The sequence below is a fragment of the Motacilla alba genome, chromosome 5, assembly GCF_015832195.1.
Source record: "Motacilla alba alba isolate MOTALB_02 chromosome 5, Motacilla_alba_V1.0_pri, whole genome shotgun sequence".
NCBI classification, from domain to species: domain Eukaryota; kingdom Metazoa; phylum Chordata; class Aves; order Passeriformes; family Motacillidae; genus Motacilla; species Motacilla alba.
The window spans coordinates 30,532,968-30,553,884 of record NC_052020.1 but is presented as its reverse complement, the minus strand read 5'-3'; the positions used below and the strand labels follow the sequence as shown (position 1 = coordinate 30,553,884).

Below are 20,917 nucleotides of genomic sequence, written 5' to 3'. Positions count from 1 at the left end.
TTTAGCAGTGGGAATATAATAATATCACATCATATTGAATCATATTATAATATAATATAATATAATATAATATAATATAATATAATATAATATAATATAATATAACATAACATAACATAACATAACATAACATAATAAATTAATAACATTATATTATATAATATTATATTCATAACATTATATATTAATTTATAACATTATATTATTTAAATATGTATATTTATTATATATATAATTTAATAATAACATTATATGATAGAAAGCAAAATTTGTCAGGTAGAATTTTTTTCTCCTGGTTCTATGTTCTGTATTATACAAAAATAGAGGCTAAACTAGTCATGTACTGAGAGGCGACAGAAAGTGATGAGAAAATGATGCTGTCAGAGTATTTGCTGGGTAATAGTCTTAATTATCTTTGTACTGGATAGGTCTCTAAATGACAGAAGATCATATGGCACTAATTCATGCACACATGTGAGCAATATTTCACTCCTGGTGAGTGAGATTTCACTCAGTCATTGAGATGCATTGTTGTATTAGGAACTTCTATGAATTTTTAACCTACTCAAAACATAGGCTTTTGAAAGGAGAGGTGATTTTCAGAGCTTAATAGCCCATTGCTTGTAATACAGTAGAGGATTCTGATTTTCAGGAATTACTACACATCCTTCTTGAACTCAGACTCCACAGCTGTATCTTGATTATCTGAGATAATCCTGTGTTCAATATTCTGACATTTAAAACATCCAAACTGTTTAGCAGTTGTTACATATGTTCTAGCACTAATAGTCTCAGTTAAATGTCTGTCCTAAGATTATATTGAGATTTGGGTGTTTGCTTTTTTAACTAGAGAAATTCACTGGCCTACAAAAACAACAGTTTTGTTTTCTTTGTGGAAAGCACATAAAGAATCCTACATCTGGCATCTCAGATCTTATTTTTAATCATCATAACATACATTATTAAAGAGAACGGCCTCTTCATTTGTTTCATCTTTCAATTTCAAACTGTGTTCAACAAGGGGTTATGAAGAAATGTGAAATATTGTTCTGTTGGATTGTGTTGGCTCTTAAAATTTGTATGCATTAATTAATGCTAGGTTATTTCAGATTCAACAGCCAAAAAATTATTTAGTGTATTGTTTGGATGACAGAAGATGCACGAATCAAATTTTACCCATTTTATTACATACATTTGGGGGAAAAAAACCCTTTCCTGAGTGTTTGGGATAAAACAGAATTTTTATTTGTTCTTGTTTTAGCTAGGACTGTGCACACCTTATTTATTGGTTTATATTAAGACCTACCTACTGAATAAGATTTGCTCACCCCTTGCCATCCACTGTAACCTGACAACATATCATGGTTTAGGAAACGTATTCTCCAATTTAGTGTTCCCACTGAAACTACTCACAGCTCACTCACTTCCCTCCCCTCCTACCCCTGGGAGTGGCTGGAGAGAAGAACTGGAGGCACAAAAGGTAAAGAGCACAAGTTGAGATAAAAAGAATTTACTGGAAATTACAATGAGATAAGAAAAGGAACAGTAACAACAAAAGCAATGACAACAGACCCCAACATCCTGACTCAGAAGCAAGCCCTTCCTTATTCCTGGAAAATGATGTGAGGTGGTATAGAATAACCTCCATGTCCTGGCCATACCTTTCCTGGCTACTGCAAAAAAATAACCTAGTCCTGGCCAGAACCAGGACACAACTATAGCGACATGTTTACCTTTCAGTGGAAGAGAGGGATGGACCAAAGCTTTTAAATCCAGAGTGTTCTGGTAATTCTTTTTCTTATTCATCCATTTTAAAAACAAATGCTGAATACTACTGGCCAGGTTTGTAACAATGTGAGAGAAAAATGTGTCTGTGCAAAAGTGTTTCAGAATTGCCAATGCAATGACTGAGAGAAGAGAAATTACTCTTAATCTTGGTTCTTTGTGTTCCAGGTGATGCTTGCCGTTACATAATCTCTAAGAGACTAAAAATACCTTTCTGTGGTTTTTTTTCTGTTAAGGATTATGTTTAAATCTGAAATTCCTTTAGAAATCAAAAATGTACTTGGAATTATCCTTTATCAACAGAGTAATGAACTTGTAAAATAAAATACTCCCTGCCTCCTGCAGGGATTTTGCTGAGCTAGCCATGAAACCCACACATTTAACAGCCACTAATTTCTCCAGTCTCCTGTTTATCTCACTTCAGCTTTACACAGTAGGCAGGCAGTTCCACACCTTAGTGATGCATTCAGGCAGGACATATCTGCCGCTGCTTGCTTTAGATTTGCCCTCCATTGGGTTTCATTCATGGTCTATACTTCCTGGATTTGGAGAAGTGATGACCAATCAGTCCCCATCCGCTTTTATTTTTTTTCTACTCATGATTTTATAAATCTTTGTCATATTTTTGCCCAGCTGAGTCCTTTCCAGGCATGAGGGCCCCAGGTACTCTATGGCTCCATGTATGGCAGCTGCTGCACATCCTATTGGTACTGCTGTCCCTCTCCCCAGCTCTCCCACTGAGCTGTATCCATTTTGGAGACAAGGGACTCATCTGTGCATAGGACTCACGATGCAGCATGGGTCTACACTGGGGCAAAACTCTTTCCTTTCTCTTTCATTTTTCCTTACCTAATAATTCCTATATTTTTTATTTGCTACTTCAACTGCTACTGATCAGTAAGCTGATGTTTTCCTAGTTCTTACACCAGTTATAGCTTCCAGACTTTTCCTGTGGTGATGGTGGCCATCTCAGAAAATTCTGACTTGAAGTTTTTCTCCTCATTTGTGAAGAACCACTTACTCCTGGCTATTTTTGAATCTGCCACATGCTAGTTTCATTTGATATTCTCCATTTCTTGAATTGGAGAAATCTTAAGAATGAGTAGACCTCAAAAAATATGTTCAATGTATTAAATTATCCTTTTATTCTATTTTCCTGTTTAGTAAACAAGTCAGGCCAATGCATTCCACAATGATCTGATGGTCAAACTGTGAGTAATTTTTAAGAAAAATTTTAGGATACTTTTTAAATAGTCAGATTAGTGACATTTTTATGCAACTCATAAAAGTGGCAGGAAATAATATTGGAAGGAGTCATCTTCATGTTTCTTAATAGAGTCCCTCAAAGAAGTACAGGAGAGAGTTCATGGTGATATGTTATCCTAAATTAACAGTTTGAGGCAAGAAAATTTGCTTGTAAGCTTTGAAGGACACTCTCATGGGAAGCTATGAGAGACACTACTGAGAAGGAGCATTCTCAAAACCACAACTGAGCCTGGCACAGAGTCACTCTAAACATCTGTTTGGACAAACATTCGCATCTCTAGCTTGCAAAATCAATAGAAATATTTTATTCATTATTTTGCCTTCATTTTAGTTTTCTGAACCTGAAATATTAGAAAATAGTCAGATAAGCTTCTCTTTTGCATGCTTCTACTGTGACTTAAAAGCCCACTATATTTTGCAGAATGAATCTTAATCCCTGATACCACATTTTCATTTTTAATTTCTTAAGTATACTTCCATTGTTAATTGTAACATATTGTATCCATTAGCCATAGTAATTTCCCACAAAAGAAAATAACTAAACTGACAAACTCTATTTCATTGTAGGATGGAGTTTGCAAAAACTCGCATATAATGCACAACCTCTTTCCTCCTGACATCAAGTAGCAAGACCTACTGGACTGGCGCATGCTTCCTATACTACCTCTGAGGGGAGCCATTATCCAACAGTTGTGATCAATGCCAGGAAACCACATATCTCTGCAATCCTTGCAGGACTCCATAGACCTGATTCTTCTCCTGTTTAACTGATGTGAATCAAAAATAGGCTGCAGCCACATAGCCTTCACAGCTTGTCACAATAGAACAGACATAAAATACAACCAAAAACCTTTGCAGTCCAATCTGTTGTTTTCAGTACAGTACAAAAATGAGGAAAAAATCAAATGAAACTGCATAGGAAAAATAACTTTAAGTTTTTCTTCATTTCAGTATCTGGTTATGTGTGATTTGGTAAAGCTCATTCAGGATAAAAGATACTCTTATCTACTCCAAAGGTTGAGCAAATATAACTAAACATATACAGAACATTATTCTTAACTTGAACACTTGTTTTAATGGCACTCCACACATTTATCTGAAGTTGAAACCATAATCTGAAGTTTGAAATTTCATTTTCAATTGAAACCCTGAATGACAAGCATAATTTTTTAGCCTAAACTTTCATTTGGAAAGGTAGTGGAGAGATGTAGAAGAAGGCAGTGGAAGAGAGATGAAACAATGCAACAAACAAATGGGTAAATGGTATATAATCTTTATTGCTATGTTATTACTGGTGTTCACAAAGAAAATAGCCCATGTCTTCATGCACTTTGCATTACTTTTTAGACTAGGGGGGTTTGGTTTGCAAATATTTTTAACTGCTGAATCGTCATGATGTACTCTTAGAAATATCACTTGTTTACTGAGGAGGCCAACAACAATACTGCTGAGAAAATTACCTTCTTAATTACAGTCCTCTAAGAAATACTTTCTGAAAAACTCTGCCAGGAATAGGCAAATAATATAGTTAAAGATGTGATTGTATGTAAGAGATTAGTGAAAGCTTTTCCTTGACTTTGAACTATTCCCTTTACCATTAAAACTGTTTCATAGGATATTTCGTTTTAATGCAGACTAAATGTGTTTCATTGGTTGCAGGGAAGGCTAGAGTGATAGACATAAAAAAACTTTCCTTAAAAGTGGAAAACTTCATATAATTTAAATACCACAGTGTTTTTCATTGTATTTTCTTCTTAACCTCTGTATTTGTTAATATATTTAATTTTATACATCCTAAAAGGCAAATGAATGAAAGGTCAACTTTGAAGAAACTTTAGGGTACATGCTTTTCAAATGACTCTAAAAGAAGACATAGTAAGTTGTTTCATCTTCACTGTGCAGATCCTGCTGACTCTTAGCCAGGCTCAACAAAAATGTGACAATGCCAAAAGGGGCTTGCTGAGATCCATAGGATAAGGACAGACACCTCAACCGAGAAGTTAGTGTGGTTAGTAGTTATTTTCTTTTTTTTCTCAGAGACTTTTTTCCTTATGAGGGATTGTCAGGAGAGCAAAGGTAATGATGTCATTTCACATCCCCAGTCTCCTTATTTCAAATGTGCACAGCAGACCTGGAGCAGACTAGGGGTTGTATGTCTTTCCTTCTATTTAGAAACCGTTAACAATGTTGCAAATTGTGGGGTTTTGGAATTTGGACTCAGACCACTACTAGATCATTTCACACAGACTTCCAAAAAACTAGAAACCCCAAAACCCAATCATATGATAACTTCTGGCTGAACTCCTGCCCAACTTGAACAAATGTCAAATATTACTTTAGCTAAACTAAATCTCACTTGGTCCTGGCTTTCAAATAAAACAGTTGTTATTTTTGTTTTGTTTTTTTTTTTTCCCTGTTAAATGAACAAATCTGCTTGGGATGTCCTTAAACGTCCGTTCACTGATTCACCCCAAAGTAATAATAGATGACTAAGACAAATGATCTGAGTTACTGATTTCATGGCTGGAGAGAGTGAGTAAGAAGTGCACTCTGTCCCTTGGCTGTCATACACTGCTTTACCATATCTCCATTAACACCCCCCTGCTTGTGTTGATTACTGCTCTGGATTCTCTATTTAATAGATTGTATGAAACTCTCACTGGAAAAAAAATATTAGTTTGGCTTATCTGTTTTCATCTTGGCACAATAATGCATTTTTCCTAATCAGCTGATTTGAAGTGAAATGCGGGGACAAGTTTCATTTGAAGTGCACTGAAGTACCTCCTGCCTACAACTATACAGCTCTTTGCTGACAGCTCCTGCACTCAAAATTTGGGCAAGGTTTGCATGGCCCAGTACCAAAATAACATATTACAGTAGGGTTTTTTGAGTGCTTGAAAGGCATGGCAATGATCTAAGACTAGCATTTCGTCCAAACCTAAAGATCTGTTCCAGTATATTCCAGTCAATCCTTACCTTGGGATTTAGGACTAAAGGCAGGGATTCAAAGTTTGCTTTTATTTATGAACATTGTGTGGGAGACCTGCAGAGTTTAGAGCAGAATAACTTTCAAGTCTATAGGGATAAACATGCCATGTGCTTCTGGAAGAATCCTGATGGTTTTCTCAAATAACTGTTTCTATACTCACAAACTCTACTCTGTGAGTATCTTCAAAGCCACCTTGCCATGAGACATAACTGGGGGAGAAGCTAAATATCAAAAGACCTAAAAATGTAGCTTGTAGTAAAATAAATATAGGTCAGCATTAAATTCAAGCTAGAACATATCAGCATTTACCAAATTTGAAGAGGAAGACACTGTGCTTCAGAATTGCAAAGAATTTTTGGATCAATGATGAAGATTTTACTGTAATTCCAAGTCACATGCCTGTAGATTGCCTAACAAAGGTCTTATTATTCCCCTTCTGGTTTGTTTTCTTCATGGCATAAAAATTGAGGTTGAGATGCTTTATTACTTCTTAAATGTTGAGATAGAATAACAGAATGATTTGGCCTCCAATTCAGACAGACAGGTGGTATAGATTTACTTGGTTCCTATTGAAGAGTGCTTCCAGCAGCTGCTGAAATGGAAAGCAAACACATGAATCTTGAGATGGAGAAACAGCTTAAGCCATGATTTGTAAACACAAAATTTTTATTTCTTTTCCTTTCAAGCTCAAAGATCATTCTTGCCAATTTTTCAAAAGTGTTATACATATGCATGAAACATATATATCTGCTGATTCAGGTCACAAATTGCAAACACCCAACACATGAAACAAAAGGAGGTAGTAATTTCTTACAGTGTTGTCTAAAAAGGTACAATAGTACTATTTTTAAGAGAGAAAATGGATAGGGTCAAAATCTATAACCAGCTAAACAAGCTGAGCTATCCAAAATTTTCTATCAAATTGAGCTTCACCTACTGGAACATTTATTATCTCAAGACAGGTAAACAAAGACATCTCTATTAAACTAACTTACTAAAAGTGTTACAGTTTCATAGGTATTGTTTCCTCCTCCCTCTCATTCATTCTGTTTATTGTCATTCTCTTCTACTTGGTCATAAAAACAAAGGGCATAAAATGAAAAAAGTGGGGAAAAAAAGGGGGTCGGAGGAAGAAAGGTAAGAAGAAGAAAATGCAATAATTGTAAAATCAAAGCCTGGAAAATAGTTGATTAAAAAATGTAGAGTAAACATTAAGTTTTTGACTTTTTTTTTTTAAACATACTTGCCATTTTTCACCCAGTCCTGCTGCCAACTTTCTGACTGTGCAGTACAAACAGCTTTTCAGCTACTCCTACAATGGTGCATTCAGAAAAAGATGCATGTGCTAGTGGCACCTGCACAGCCACTCATTTATGGCAGTCAAGGAGCAAGTGAACATGCCAATCAGATAATATATGCAGGTTGGATAACTGTATATCTAGCTATCTGCCTGTGTGTGGTACCATAGCTAAAGTCAAGGCAGCAGGGTGACATGGAGGCTGATGTGTTCTCCAGGGTGCATCCGTTTTACTCCATAGCAGGAAATTGGTTTTGCAATGGTAATATGTAACTGACACTGACAGTATAATACAAAATAAATTGCTAACTTTCTTAGCTTTTGTTTCAGATTAAAAAGAAAAAATTAATCTGAAGCAGTAGGCTTCTCTTGATTATTTTTCTTGCAATATAAATATATCTGATATATTAATATACATAGTTATCTGCTTGAATTAAAGGGATAATAGGTATGTGTATATATGTGTGTATATATATGTGTGTGTGTGTGTGTATGGTGAGTATATTTCTTAAATGCAAGCAGATGACTTCAACGAGACTGTTAATCTCTGAAACTGAAAATATTAAGGCCTAGGGGATATTGACTAGACATTCTATTAGAGCTGTGAAATAACTCTTCTAGTGTTTCTAATGAAGACCATCTGCAAAGAGCTTTTTTTTTTTTTTTTTTTTCCAAAAAAGCATTCAAATTGTTTTTAATCCAGCTGAACTTTTCAGGGATTAGCTATTATGTTCTCATTACTCCTTTCACTGACAAATAACTTTCAGGAGCAATTCCATCATCAAACCAGTTCACCAAGCAGAATATTTTGTTTCATAAATGGGAAAAACAAAATCAAAGAAAAAACCCAAACACCAAAACTTCCAAAGAAATCACAAAACTAAAAAAACCAAAGGCAATCTTCAACCTCTCTACAAATTGATCTGAAAATTGTCCTATTTTATGTAGTGTGCAGTTATCACTACTACTAACAATTTTCACAGGATAGGATATCCAGAATATTCTGGATATTTTACCACTTTTTTTAACACTAAGCCTAAAAAGCTGGGAGAGCCAAAAACATTTTTGTGGTGTTTCTGATTGATTCATTACTGTCTTTTAGGAATTTACTTAATTGTTTTAATTTTTTTGCAGAGGAAATGTAAGCAAAATTAGCAAATGAGTGTATGATACATATGGAAAAAAGAACAGAAAATCTGTAGGCATTTCCATTCTGACCTGAGGGAAATTTAGTTAAAACTTTGACTAAGGGATTTTCTGGATTTTCCATACCCATATTCTTTACAGAAGATTATTATTCTTCTTTACAGAAGATCCTTTTATTGATTCACAGGAAGAAGAGGAAAAGTACCATTGCAGTAGAATGCATATGAAAAGAAAGATAACCAACTGATGGTACATTTCTTTTTGCCATGCAACTAACCTCCCATGTTCTCAGTTCTGTGTCACTGTTAGAGGAAATATAGAAATATATACCCAGAGGTACAATGCTCCTTCATTTCGTCTGTGCCGATTTTCAGGCCTAAAGTATTACTTATAGTCTTCCAGTGGGTTTCTAATTAAGTCAGAATTAAAAAACCCATAAAACAACAGCCAAAAAACCAAAAACAACCAAACAAACAAAAACCCAAACAAACAAACAAACAAACAAACAAACAAACCTACTTAAAACAACTCCCTGCCCCTAGACTTAGGATCAATATATGCAGGGAAAAGTTGTCATCCAATGGAAAGCTCAATACTTTGCAGAAGTCACAATGAAGATACAATGATGTATTTGAGATGATGGACTTCTTCCAGATTGGACATCAAAAGCAGTAATTCTGTTACACATTACTGCAGTCCTCTGGTGGAGGGTTTCTGACAATTACCCCAGTAAGATCCATAGAGAATTGAGAAATACCCTGTTTTAATTTACCTTGCAGATCCATAAGCTGTCTCTGAATTTATCTAATGTTGTCTATGCTTCATTCTGGCTGATGTGCCTTTGGACAGTATCTGCTCTGCACTTCTCTCCTGTTCTTCTCCCTCCCATTCACGTAGCAAGAGATTTCTAGTAGCAGCTCTGCCTGACTTGACTTGCCATGCCTTGCCACTCAGCATGCTCTCTCCCTGGATGCTGCGAGGAACTTGGTCCAGAATCCTGGAGATCAGCAATGTGGTGTGGCACAGTTCAGCCTGCTGGAAATCTGGGAGGAGAGCCCTGTAGTGTGCGTGCTTGTGTGAGGATGTGGGAGCTGAGATCCTCCACAGTGCACTGTGCTGGGAGGCAAAACATAAGTCAAAACCAGACACATACTTCTTGTAAAAATCATACAAAAAATGTTGCGACAGGTGAAGTGCTTTGCTCTCCTCATTTGTGTGCAAAAAGCAAAACTCTTAGTGCCAGTTTCTGCAGACCAACATTTGCAGGTCCATGGCTGCCTAGAAGCCTCCCACCATATCATATCAAGGAAATGCTCAACAGTCCTGGGATATTTGTCAACAGAAACCAAACCACACTTTTCCACAACAGCTGAGCTATGTGCATCCAAACTGCTTCCCCTGGTTTTGTTAGCCATTTCCTGGCCTCGGAAAGAGACATATCTTTGGGATTTTGGGGGGGTTATTACCCATGGGGCTCCCCTACCACATCACAGTATTGTGGATGGGCAGCACAGGGAGAGAGAGGAGCTTTGGGGCCATGGAGCTCTGGGAGCCTAGCAGGGACAGGCTCTACCACAGCAGTAACTGGTAGCGGCTGGTCCAGGCCCACCACTGTATTTCACTGTGCTGTGCACGGGCTGGCTCATGGTGGCTGTGTAGAATTACTGCTGACAAAATAGTACTGGGTGAAGGTGTGTGGTGCCAGCCATCAATGCAACAGGGTGGCTGGTGCCTGCTGTTCTGGGTTTTGTATGTGACTGTTTGCTAGGCAGAGTAGGTCATCTGACAACCTAGAACTCGGAATTCCATTGGGAGTGGTGGAGCAGAGTCTTCTCTAAGGGAGAGAAAAAAACTTACTGCTTTTGCAGTGAAAAGAAGGAAGCGAGGAGAAATGTATCACTTTAACACAGAAAGCAGGCATGCTGCTGCTCTGGAGCTTTCCACTCCTTTTATAGGTTACAGGAAGCTCCAGTTCCTTCAGGGCTCCACCCAGATGCAGGACTAGTGTGAGAGCTCGTGCTATAGCAGGAAGGATACCGGTTGTATCCCACCATAGATGAGGTGTGCATGTGCCAAGGCAATTTTGAACATTTTTAAGAGTGTGGAAAATTATTGCACACAGTGTTGTAGGCTCTGTCTCCTGTCTTATTGGATATACACTGGCAGACCAGGAAAATTCCTGGGGATCATCCACACTAGTGAGCATACAGAAAAAGAGGTTTCCTCCCTGGGATTTCAGCTAGGGCACGATACTGTGTGCAGAAAGAACCGGACACTATGTGCATTGTCAGAGAATTTGGCCTCAGGGGAACTAACAGGGATGCTGTGACAGGATACTGCAGACACAATGACTTATATTTCCAATCAGGATTAATAATTGTTCAGGCCATCAAACATAAATAGGTGGTGTTTAGACAAATGAATTTTATATCAAGCTTTTGGTCATATGCGTTCACGCACTGCCACATCAATTGAAAGCAGGATGAGAGCCATCAAAGCAGCAATAGGTTATGGGCAATCTGACCTGATGGGTCCTGGGAAAAGTGTAGGTTTCAGTGCTGAGTACACAAATCAGCTATGCTAAGCCTGCATGGGAAAAGGACAGCCAGAATATATTGCTCATCAGTATGGCATGAGACTAATCAGTCTGAAGTTTATGCACGTACACAGTGGGCACATGCATACTCTTCTGAGTTTGGGGGTTGATTTGTTTACTGATGTTCTTACAGCTGTGTTAGCAACACCATGCCTCAAAGTGTCTGAATCTGTGTCTGTTACAGAAACAATGATAACCAGGTACAGAACTCTGTTTATCTGGAAGAGATGGATGCCATAGGGACAGAAATCACAGATCTACAATCCATTGAATAAGGCAGAGGAGAAGTCACTGATTCTGACAGCTCTCCTCCCTGGCAAGCTGACTACTCGGTCCAGAGATCTGGTGCTTATTTTCCTTTTCCTGCTTCTGAGTCATATAGATTCTTCCCCACCATAATTAGGTGGGAAGCACACTGCCTGGGCTGGCATGACACTTGTATAGGTGGCACCTCTTCATGTTGTTCATACTCATATTGGCTTTGGAAGAACATTTGGCAAAAGCCATAAATTATGTACTTTAATAGAGAGAATTTGATGTGAAATGCAGTTATGAGATACGCTAAAATGTACGCAGTAAATGAAAGAAATCTCCATTGCAGCAGCATAAAAGTTCAAAGTGATCTATGCTTGTGAAGTCATTAGTGTAGCAGTACAATAAAAATTGAATGTGAAAATTTGGCTTGCATATATATATATCTCATCTCCAACTTTTAGAATTCCATGGAATTAAACTCAAACATTTCAGTACTTCTGTTAAGGAACAAAACTTAGAATTTTAGTTAGTCACAGTTCTAAACCAATTACAGATTATGTTGATGAAATTTTTCAAACTCCTTATTTTTGGAGTAAAAAAACTATGAGCAGCATGAAAAGTGGATTTTACCCTCTATTTGCTATCTCATTTAGTAAAAAAGCTTGCCAGAGCTCAGACAGACTGCCAACATTGCAAAGGCTAAGCAATTCACAAATGTGGGCGCACCACCTGTGCCTCTTCAGTCCATGCAGGGCATTGGCATCCCATTTGGAGGCAAAACAAGAGGAAACCATTTCTGACTCACTGAGACAGGTGGAGGAACAAAGCAGTGGCTTTGGCTTAATCATGGAATTGACCAGAGGAAAATTTCTATTGCCAAAGGATACACTCTATTTGTGATCAGCTCCACTGTTCTTGGCTAAAAAAAAAGGAATATTTCTCCTTGATGTTCCATTGACTTATCAGTACATGAGTGAAGCCTGCTTCTGGTGTTGGCTTAGTTAAGAGAGCCATCTTTCTAGGCCTGATCCAAATGCTGCTGCAGTCAACCAGATAGGAAAAAGAGTTAGTAACCACACCAAAATACAGAACATTTGTTATAGACTTGAGTTATGAGTCAGACTAATGGCTAAGAAAAGGATCCCTACATTTCCCTTTGTCCTTTAATTATTAATTTGTATGAGAAAAATTAAAAATATCCCTGTTTCAACCTCTTGAATGAGAAAGCTTTTGTTTCATTCAAGATGGAAGTTTTTACAAAAGTAAAGTATTTAAAATATAAGCAAATTTATATACAAAATAAAGAGAGATAAGCATGGAAATAAGATGTAATGAAATTATTGAAATGAAGTGTTCTATCTGCACTCAGCTCACACATTTTTTGGATTTTCAATTTGTGGAAATTATTGAGATTTTTAACTTTCATCCTTACCCGAGAGGAAAAAATGCGAGCAGCTCAGAACTATCTGCAGTAGGAGAAGGGAGTTTCCTATCCTGTTTCTGTCCCATTTGGTTGCTCTCTGTTGTGAAGTTATTTGCAATGGGTGACTTATTCCTGTAATTTATAAAGTCCTTCTAATAGAAGACATGAGATGAGGCAATGGAAGTTGGTGAGGACTTCCTGAGTATGAAGACCAAAGCAGCTCATAACTTGTGTTTCCCTCTTCCCTTCTCTCCTCTGTTCCTTCCCTAAATTGTCATTATTCCTTGGACTCTTACTGGGCAGAGTACATAATACATAAGTATTATACATGTACTCCTAATACATAAGTCTCTGCCACACTCAGAGACCTTAATGAAGGTTAAACTTCCTGCAGACTAGGTTTCAAAACATAAGTGTATTTTTGAATGCAATTAGAAGTCTTAATAGGTTTCCCAAAGTCAATCCAGAATAAAGAACATTCCTCTTTGGCAACTTGCAAATAATGGAGAAAATTCTAACCACAATGTCTCTGAAGCTATCCCTAGAGTCAAACTGGAATTTTTATTGCTGCAGTGCCTTTTTAGTCATGCCACTTTTTAGCACTGTTGTTTTAGAACTGAAGGATAAATCTATGAGCAAGAGTTTCTGATGCCTTTAGAAGCAGCTTATTCAGCCTGTGTTGTTTATGAACTACAGGTCATTCCATTGCTTTCAAACCTCTGCATTGCTAAGGTTTCCAGGAAGTTGTCAGTACCATGGCATATTTTAACAAATAATGTTATACACAGCACTAAGGATGCTGTGTGGAACTTATCCATGTTCATGTGTGGTGGATTGACCTTGGCTGGACACCAGTTGCCTACCACGTCACTCTATCACTCCCCTCCTCAACAGGCTAGGGAGGGGAAGAAAATAAAATGGAAAAAAACTTGTGGATCAAGAAAAAGGCAGTTTAATAAAGCAAAAGCAAAAGTTGCCCATGCACAAGCAAAGAGGAAAGCCAAAATATTTTGTTGTCTACTTTCCACCAGCAATAGCCAGTCACTTCCAAGGAAGTAGTGGTTACAATGGAAGACAAATATTGTACAAAATGTATGGCCATGTTTCCTCCTTTCTTTTATATTCAAGCAGATTTAATCTAGTATGGAATGTCCCTTTGGTCAGTATGGGTCAGCTGTCCTGCTTATCCACTCCCAGCCTACTGGGAGTGGATCTTGCCCAAACCTTGCCTACTAGTGTGGGTGCAGAATGTTAGAGTGTTAATGCTGTGCCAGTTGTGGGTGTCCTTGCAACCAGTGCAGCACCTTATTATTTCTTTGCCATATAACTGCTGAGACCAGTTATAACTGGTTATATGTATATAGTAGCATTTCAACTGCTACACTTTAAATTTGGACTTTTCTGTGTCATTGAATATACAAAACTGTGATTAGGCATTTGTAAGTCTTTCCAGACTCAGAAAGTTGTAGCATGATGTCTCCTTAAAGTCTATGTGCTTATGAGCTGAAAATTATTTAAAATTCTGAAGAACAGATATAGAACTATTATGGAAAAAAATTTTTTTGGTTGGTTAGCACCATTAAATCTGCAGGCACTCTCATTTCTGGCTAGGAATAGGAGTAACATCAACAACCCTCTCTTTCCTGGTTCTCATAAATCTGAATCCTATGTCCTGCAAATGAACAGGTTATCAATAAAAGGGGCATAAATTTATGAGTTCTCTGCACAGAATGTTTTGTTCCCATACGAGAATCAGTAATAGCCATCAAAGCACAAATAACACAATTTCAGCTATATGCTAAGCAATGCCCTTTCAGGTTATCAGATGCTAAACACAGTAGTTAAGATCTATCAGAGTAAAGGAAGTCAAAGGGAAAAAAACCAGTGAGTTCTGCTTTAGGACCTGCTGATCACTAAGAACACTTTAAATTATACCTAGAAGAGATTAGTTCCATGTGCAAGTTCACATGTATGTAATTCCTAGAAGTTTATATGGACAAGCACTCCCCAATGGATATCAAGAGTCAAAGTACTTGTAAGAAAGTCTTAGATGAATAAATTCCAAAATTAGATATGCTTACTATTATCCCCCGAGTTCAGATGGTAAAATATTAAAAGGCAGAACCAATCAACTCCCTCTCTGACCAAGGATTTGGAGGATTGGTGTGGTTTGGAGGATTTTTGCCTGTGTGTATGCACATTTTAAATGCCTTGTCTTCATGTGAACATGTATATTTTCATATGAGGCATATCTGCACATACTGATGTGTGTGTATAAAACATGTATCTGCTACATATATTTGAAGTATCTATTTTGCATACAGTTTGTGGTTGGTTGGGTTTTTTGGTTTGTTTGTTTGTTTAAACCCCTAATCAAGTTTTGACATTCTCGATTTTTGCTTTCAGAAGTCCAAGGACGAGTACTGAAAGATGCATGCAGAGTACAAAATACATTTCTGGGAAGAAATAAAAGAAGCAAAACAACATTACAAAAGCAAACTGCTTCCATGACCTGTCCCTCTGTTTCCCACCAAGAGTTCCTGGCAAACACAATGCACACATTGGTTGTAGGGCTATGGCAGGCATATCACAGTCTTCAGATCAGGACCTGTGCATACACACAGCCATGCACACAGTCAGAGTGTCAGTAGATACCATGATTACAATTATGACTAGAGCTGACTTGGATGCATGCCATGTCAGAAGTTTGATGGGCCAGGCTGTGGCTTGGAGAGCTGTGTTTTGCTATGCAGAGTGTGTTATTGCAGGGCTTTCAGAAGTGAAGAGATGACTTTGCTTTGTGACTGGCTCAGGGGAACAGTTAGGGAAGAGCTACTCCCTCCCTTTCGCTCTTTGCAGATACTGAAGGAAGTTCTTCTACATACCATGCCATATAAAAGACTGCAGATGAGGACAGTCTGAAGAAGCAAGATAGAAACCAGGGCATTCACTTTGGTTTTTTAAAATAAGAGTATATGCCTTACTTTGTAACTTTTTTCCTCAATGAGATTTCTATTAGACATTTATGTCTCATTTATTTTTGTTCTGAAAGTATTAATCTAAACCTTTTAAATTTTCATTAATTTCCTTTGACCTTACAACTATCCATTATATTGGTTTTGTTGTATTCTTTCTTTGAGGCTTGCTAACTAACAAATTATCCCCAGGCTGATTTCATATGGAACACCCCCCACTTTCTCACCAAGCATTAATATGTGTAGGGCTTTTTTTGTATTCCTGACCGCTATGAAGCAAATCCAGGCCAGTTTGCAGAAGCTGTCACCTTGTTACTTAGTGGGCTGTTGTTTAAGGGGATAAATTTGGTGTCCTGGCAGTAGGGTAAAGTATGGTTTGGCAAATATACTTAGGCTTTGATGCTATGAGTTGTCTTTTCCAAACAAGAGTTTCTGGGTGGTATTTTGAAGCTATGTAGCCTGCTGCTGTTTTCCTGGATATGATAACACTGCAACACGCCTGTTGTGTTAGAGGCCATGCTGTATGAGCACTGCACATTTAATGATCTCTTCTTATGACCTTTTTTCCCAGAAGTGGAAACGACAACAAATGAGCTCAGGCTTCAAGGACTTGTGTACCTCAAGGTAGCTTGGAGCACAGCCAGGGCCTAGAGAGGAGCAATCCGGGCCCACGTTGGGGCTGCCAGAGGAGAATGTCTCACCCTCGGCCTCTCTCACAGATGACCCTTGGCCTTCCAGCTGGTTGGCTGGTGAGAACCTGAAAATGCCACTTCCACCCTTTTGGCTCAGGGCTTAGGTGTGGAACTGCATAACTCCCTGCTCGCTATGAGAACTTTCCTGCATTTCTGCCAGGGGCCATGGAAGGGACATGTCTCCCTCAACCCGGTGCCCCCAGCACATGCCACCCACAGCCCTGTGGCTGATCACTGCTGCCCAAAGATTTTGGTCCAGCTTGGCCTATCATGGGAGCCCAACTGCTGGAAGAGAGTGAAGGGGGAATGCAGGGAGAGCCAGGGCTGTCCCTTCCCCTGGGGCACCCCCACAGCAGCGAAGCAGGGCCTTCCCCAGTGCTCCCGCTGCCTCTGGGCTCCTGGACATTTGGCCTCATTGCCAACACCCCTCGCAGGCATGACATCGGCCCTCATGTGGTCAGTGAGGAGCAGGATCTGGGAGCCCAAAATGCAAAAGTTCCCATGTTGATGTGCTGAAATGGAGAGATGGTGGAAATGACTCCTTCTTGGTGGTGCCCCACTCAGGCTCACTGTTCTTGCCCTTGTAGCTTTGGGAAACCCTTCTCCTCACCTTCCCAGTTATGCTTCCATTTGCAGTACAAAAATCTTGCTCACCTAGTCGTCAGGTACTGAAACAATTTGGCCTTTTTTCTTTAAGTTCTGCTGGATTCAATTTTGTATTCTGTCTTCCAGACGGAAGTGAGACAACATGACTCTCCAGAGTAGGTCTTCACATATTTTGGTCTACTTAATGTCTGCCAGAAAATTATTACACATGGTCCTTTGCTGGGGTGAGGCAGTGACATCTCACATAGAGGAGGCTGAGGTTGCAATATGGTATGCTGGCTTGATACAGGGACTCAAACTTCAGCAGTTAGTAATAGCAGAATTTTTTCTTCAGAAATGGACATTTGGACATTCAAAGGAAACTTCTTTGCACAGCAGCTGCAGCCATGAGTCTCAAAGACAGAGAGAGGGGAAATAAGGTATTATACAAGAAATCCCAGGACTCAAGATAATGGCATTTCCAAATTTAAAAAAAAATAAAAATCTGTCTTTTTCAAGTTTTCAACCCAAATCTTCAGGTTTAGCTTTAAAAGCACTCCATCAGAGAAATTCAGCATTTTACTGCAAGACAAGGTTTTGCACAGAAATCTATGATGAAAAAAAAACAGTTTAGAAAAGTGAATATTAAGAAACCTCCAGCCTCTAGTCAGTTTAAATATTCAAAATAGTCAGTTCAGGGATGAAATAATGCAGGGCATTTTTATGGTTTTAGCCTATGAATTGTGAGATGCATCTCCACATAGTAGCATATTGATAACCTGTATTTTCAAAGCCTAGATGCTCTCTTTCTGGACAAAGTTTGAGCTCACATCTTGGGCAATGCTGTCTTGTGAATTTAATTTTCATATTGTATTCTTAAATGCCCATACATTTCTGGCTGTAAAAGTAGGGAAAATAATAAATTTAAATGCAAAATTGATTACAGTTCCAGCATAAAATACCTAGTCATGCCAAGATCCAGAAACTTATATATTCAAGTAACTCTGGGGAAGTAATTTTCCCTATTTCTGCTGCTGGTGCTCATGAGCAGATCTAAAAAGTTCATACCTTACTATTCCAAAAGACTGCTGGCAGACATTTTTTTTACATGAAGCAGGCAGTCTGTAATTAAACACTTGTAGATGGCTGAACTCAGTGAATTATGAATGCTCTGGGACATAAAGAATCCCTACAGCAAGAATTGATTCCATCATTTGGGTCAACAAAGCAAATGAGTTCTAAGCACAATTTAATGAAGTCTGCGAGACAACATAGTTATACTTCTCTTGCATTTAAATGCTCTTATGAGAACACTGCACTTACACAATGTCTTTTAAAAGGTGGGGAAATGAGCAAGAAAAGAACATTCTTCATGTTTCAGTCAAAACATAACAGTTAATGTTCCTAAAAGGACAGTTCAGACTAAAGGACAAGTGTGAAATCTGTAGAAAATACCATAAATTCTTCTGGAGACAAGATCTGAGTATTTCTGCTATCCCTCCTGCCTCTGAATAATACCATCCCTCATTTCCACAGACCCTGAGAGACCATTTAATTCCTACTCTTTAGCTCTGCATGTACTGGTGCAACTTATATTAGTAGGGCTATGGTAAGGTCTATGGTAAGCTGCTGACTTTTTGATTGTGATTTTGTCTTGGGAACCATAGATGCTTTGCAGCAATAGATGAAAGTCACAGGGAATTTTTACACTGTTTGGCTGAGAAGAAGACTCAAGATTCTGTGGGCTCTGTGCCATGATAATTGAGCTAGGTTGCTTTGGGATCTTCACATCGTGAGGATCTATCAGTGCTGGTCCAGGATACAGATCCTGACCAGTTCTTGGCATATTTAGCACAGGTTCAAGTCTCCCATCCTGATTTTAATTTCTGAGCAGCTTTCCATTAGCTCAAAATCTGATGAGATATTTACTGTGTAGGTATAAATATACATATAATGCCCTTGCCACTCCCTAGGAAGGCAGCATGACTCCAGTTCATGTGTGAGCAGACTTAAAACGGTTTGGGAAATGTGGAATATTTGGGTTTGATTTTTAAAAAAAAAAATATTTTGACATTTCTGAACTGATTTTTTTTCCTAAACATATTGGTCTCTGAAAATGCCAATTTGGGATGAAAATAGTTTGGAAAATATCAGCCTTTTTCCCTAGGAAGGAAATTTCATCTGTCAACTCTCTGTATCATCCAAAACAAGTCAAGGGCAGAAATAAGCAGAAAACACATGTCCTAAATAGGTACCTTTCTGTCTATTGCTGAGCCCAAGGAGTTTAGCTCAAATAGGAACCATTTGGCATGGCTGCTTGCCTTTTTTTTAATGGCCTAATTTTGCAGCAGTAGCCATGACTATCATAACAATGAAAACAAAAAAAAACATGGAATTGGACTCAGACTTAGCAAATTCTGTCTGCCTGTTAGGGGAAAGTCCAACCAAAACCTTCACTCCCAAACACACGCTAAATTTTCAGGAGGTTTGCCTAGGGATTCATAGCTTCTAGCTCAATTTCATCTCTGCTACCAATAATTGTATCAGATCTGTTTATGAAAAACAAACTGCAGGCTTCCATATTTTTCTAGCAGATTTATATTCGACATCACCTTGGAGTTATTAAATTACAAAGGAAGAGAAAGAAAGTGTCTTTAAGCCAAATTCTTTGTCCTCATAATTTTGGCAGCAGCAGGGGCTTCTAAATTAGCTTTTGTAGTTAATCCCAACAGGTCATGCTGCTCTGGTTTCTGACTTCCTTTCACTTTGTGTGACCACTGACAGTTTTCATTCAGGAGGAAACCTGCTTTATCCTTTTAACCTACTGGAAGCAGGCTCTGCTGAGTGCTTCCCTCCTATTCCTAATGCCTGGGCTTGCTGAGTGCCCTGCATCAGTTTCACTGTCAGCAGCTCTCGTCAGTAGTTGCAGCAGAGGACTTCTTCCTCAGGTGTATATAGATACTTGTAGTTCTTATTTATTAATGCACTAAATAGCAGTCAAAGGAATAAAAATGTATTACTCACCACCCTGGCTGAACTTTCCTTAAGGAAACACTTTTTCTCCCTATCAATTAAAAAAAACAACAAACCATGAAAGAATACACAAAACAGAGTAGTAATGATACAACCATTTATGGGTGTCTGAGAGTAAATGTATTAATATTGGCTTGCCTGCTTAATAAAGGCTCAGGCTTTGATCTTGGACACACAGCTTTGTAATTTCCCACTATTGCAGCTGATGATGAAAGGCAACAGACTCTTTCCTTGGAAAGGTATGTGATGCTCTCTCCCTTCCTTCCTTCCTTCCTTCCTTCCTTCCTTCCTTCCTTCCTTCCTTCCTTCCTTCCTTCCTTCCTTCCTTCCTTCCTTCCTTCCTTCCTTCCTTCCTTCCCTCCTTCCTTCCTTCCCTCCCTCCTTCCCTCCCTCCCTCCTTCCCTCCCTCCCTCCTTCCCTCCCTCCCTCCTTCCTTCCTTCCTTCCTTCCTTCCTTCCTTCCTTCCTTCCTTCCTTCCTTCCTTCCTTCCTTCCTTCCTTCCTTCCTTCCTTCCTTCCTTCCTTCCTTCCTTCCTTCCTTCCTTCCTTCCTCTTCTCTGAGGTGTTTTGCAAGATAGTTTTGTAGTTACCTGTACAGCTGTTGGATGAATCTCTCAATTCCACATATCAGGCCTCTTTGCCTTTTTCTCCTGCTTGAAATAAGTATTTTTAATAAGTCTTTCTTGTTTACAGCAGGGTTAGCATTTGAATGGAGAAGGTTCTTTCTTGGCAGTAACATCTGTGAGAAATGGGATCCTCACAAACATTTGGGAAAAACCACTGCCAGCTCCACACATCACATTATTTTTCCCTCTAAAACTAATAGCTAAATATGAAGATGTAGAAACCAAAAGACTGAACTGTGAACCTTACTCC

The 20,917-nt window shown here is 38.5% G+C and overlaps 1 long non-coding RNA gene across 4 annotated transcripts in view; it reads left to right on the top strand.

Moving 5' to 3' along the window:
- The window catches only part of LOC119701648, a 116,170-nt gene extending 97,148 nt beyond the window's left edge, over nucleotides 1–19,022 (top strand). For 2 of the 4 annotated variants that reach the window (XR_005257126.1, XR_005257123.1), the window contains one exon: nucleotides 3,619–5,255. This is a non-coding gene — a long non-coding RNA (uncharacterized LOC119701648). Of the gene's footprint in view, nucleotides 1–3,618; nucleotides 5,256–8,670; nucleotides 8,733–15,163 lie in introns of those variants that run through there. The other 2 variants (XR_005257125.1, XR_005257124.1) reach the window with 2 other exon arrangements.
- The last annotated feature ends 1,895 nt before the right edge of the window (nucleotides 19,023–20,917 follow it).